We start from the raw sequence: 3,022 nt of genomic DNA, 5'->3' as shown, positions 1-3,022 counted from the left end.
GGAAGTTATCCATTGCCCCACTGATGTCTTAAGCGTCCCCCAAATGTATGTGTACTGAGGTGGAATTACAAGCCTTCTGGGGAGGATAAAAGCGCACAACATGAGCGCTTTACCTGAGTCCCAGATCAAACTTTTATCTTGCTAGTAAGCTGTGCAAAAGCACAACAGTGGCAGCTCTTGGACAGACAGCCAGATCTTCCGGCCTGGTGCATGTCACTTTTAACTTCTTGACCAACTAATGGAGCTAATACAGCAAGCATTCAGTTCACACTGTGTAAAGTCTACTTACTAAGTTCTAGAGAAAATGCTGGATAGGAATCACAACGTAAGCATGCTTAGGCCAGGTGCATGAAGAAATATATTTTGTGCTGTGTTCCGGCGCACTGTAGTGTCTCCTTGGTGATATGAGGGGATTGAATTTAACTGCATTGACAAACCAAGTTATCTATTTGCTTTTCTGAGTAAATACATACCACAGCATTTGTGTATTTTCTTCAGGTATTGGTCTGTAATCAGCACAATCTTGATGATTTTACATGATCAGTTTTTTCACTTGTTTATGAAACAATAGATTTGGAGGGATCTGCAGCTCTTTGCATAACTGCCTCATTTTTCTGTATGAAATTAGTAAATATAGGTACTATGCCTCTACAGTCACAGGTATTCATGCTGCTTTTCTGCCACAATTTGTTTTTCTTAAGTTTGAAATACATATTGCCATGGGGAAAATGGTGTCAGCAATGACAGTGAGAGATGCAGATGCTTACTAAGATCTAGCTCAACGTTACCGCCCTATTACATGCATTATGTATTTTTTTCTTCTCATTCATATAGCAGCTTTTTAAATATTTTTGTTTATTTTTTATTAGGGCTAAGCATTATGGCAAGCTGAATAAAATCAGTCAAGCATATAAACCTGTGCTCTACAGTGACAAGGAAACGTATGCAAGAACTTTTGTACTTTTTTGGCCTGGAAACAATGTTCATATTGCCTTTCCTGCATCTTGATTGAGAGCAGTCAGTCACATCATACGTAAAGTGGATGATATCTTTATAAAGGAAATGAACAAATTTGTGAGATGCAGACTGATAACTCCTGGCACCAGTGCAAACTTTTAAAAGCGTCTCCTAAGGAATGGAGTAGTTTCTCATTTTGTTACTGGAAATGACCAGAGGTTTTGATTGCAAGTAACTTTTATCAGTACAAGATATTGGATCTACTAGGGAAGACTAAGGTATTAAAGTGTTGAATCATATGATATGTTCATGTGGATGTTTCGGTGTGATGCCAGAAAACAGTGTGTTTAATATTTATATAGCAAGAATTGAACCAATAAACATGCTCAGTTCCTGGCAAAATGAACAGTAGACTTTTCCATCACATCAGTACATACTATCTGTGCCTGTAATATTTGCGAATATTGAGCCGTGGTTCAATTTACTCATCTGTTGCTAGCCTTTATTTATAGACTAATAATTAGATTATTAATTAAATTATTATTCTTCAAGCACCTTAAAATAAAGGTGTCTCTTAAGCTTTCTTACTTTGCCTGTAGTTTCTCTGAAGCAGTCTAGAAAATTAGAAAAACAGTGCTTCTAAGAGTCACAGAGAGGGGGGGAAATGATTCTGACTCAGATTAACAAGTTGCAAATACTTTTTTTTTTTTTTTTCAAAAGTATTTAGGTATTTCTGATTCATTTGGAAATCTAATCATTAAAGTGTGTGTAAAATGTAGTTAGGATTTATTTTAAGCTCAAAAGCAGAGCCAAAGTTAGCCAAATACATTGCATGGTGCAAATATGTAGCCAAGTTAAAGGATAGTTCAAGTGTGCCTGAAAGTAGCTTTACTGTATGTGTTTGTAAGCTTTCTGCTTTAGATATGGCTCTCTGACTTGTTTTGGTCACTTGATGCCAAAAGCATTGTAAATTAAAGTATAAAAATGATTAAATGTCTGTATAAACAAAATATTAAATTTTAGCCTCAAATTTAATGTAAAAATATGAAATGCTACCATCCCGTATTAATAATAGAGGCACTCTGCCCTTCTTTTTACAGCAGTTTCTTAGAAATACAGCGTAGGACAAATCTGCTGCCACATGGCTGACCTGGTGAAAGCATCCATCTCAATGGTAGTTACACAGGTAATCTGTAGTAGCTCTTGGCAAAGTGTCTTTAACCTGAGCGGAACATGCTCGTTGTGTTCTGCTCATGGGTGAAGAGCATCAGTCAGCAGGCTACTGAGACCCCTCATATGGAGCAAGGTGCATCTTATACTTGTTTTTTAATTATAGCAGAACTAATAATGCTTTCACAGTTGATAATTTAGTAAGAATTTTCACTGCTTACCACCTTTGGCTTTGTAGGCTGCTGACTTAAGAAAATGTTAGTTCTATTGTGTTTAGGTTTCACGTGCACGGCTGCGTAGGAGGTAGATTTTACTAATTATTTTTATTCAGATTACTGAGGAATTCATTTTCTCTCTGCTGTGAGTGACTAGTGCAGTGATATAACTTCTCTCGCATCAGCGATTTGTACTTTAAAAAAAAATCATTTATTAAAAGCGGTATGAGTAGTAACTAAATAGACTTTTTGTAAAGATTTTGCTTACTGGCAGATGGATGGTATGACACATGTAATATATATGTGCAGTATTGCCAACTGTAGGCATTAGAAATCATGAGTCAGACTCCTAAAAGTCTTAAGAGTGATTAAGGAAACATGAAGATTAACTCCTGTTTTTTGAGCCCTAGTGAGTCAAGCTTGCAACAAGAATTGCTGCAGACTTTAGAAAGGAAAGCTGAGCTTTTTGGCTAATCAATGTCTTTTAGAGTTGAGGCTTTAGGAGAATGCGCAAAACCTTGCAAGACTGGCAATGAAATGATGATTTGGCAAAGCTTTAATAGAGCAGGATGCCATTAATCTGAAAATAATCAGTGACTGAATTTGTGAACATCTGTGAGAACACAACACAAGCCTCAGATAGGAAGGTTTTCTGGCTAGGTTGGTTATATCTGCTAATC

Source organism: Struthio camelus, chromosome 1 (assembly GCF_040807025.1).
Source record: "Struthio camelus isolate bStrCam1 chromosome 1, bStrCam1.hap1, whole genome shotgun sequence".
In the NCBI taxonomy this organism is placed as follows: Eukaryota; Metazoa; Chordata; class Aves; order Struthioniformes; family Struthionidae; genus Struthio; species Struthio camelus.
This window is presented reverse-complemented; position numbering follows the sequence as displayed.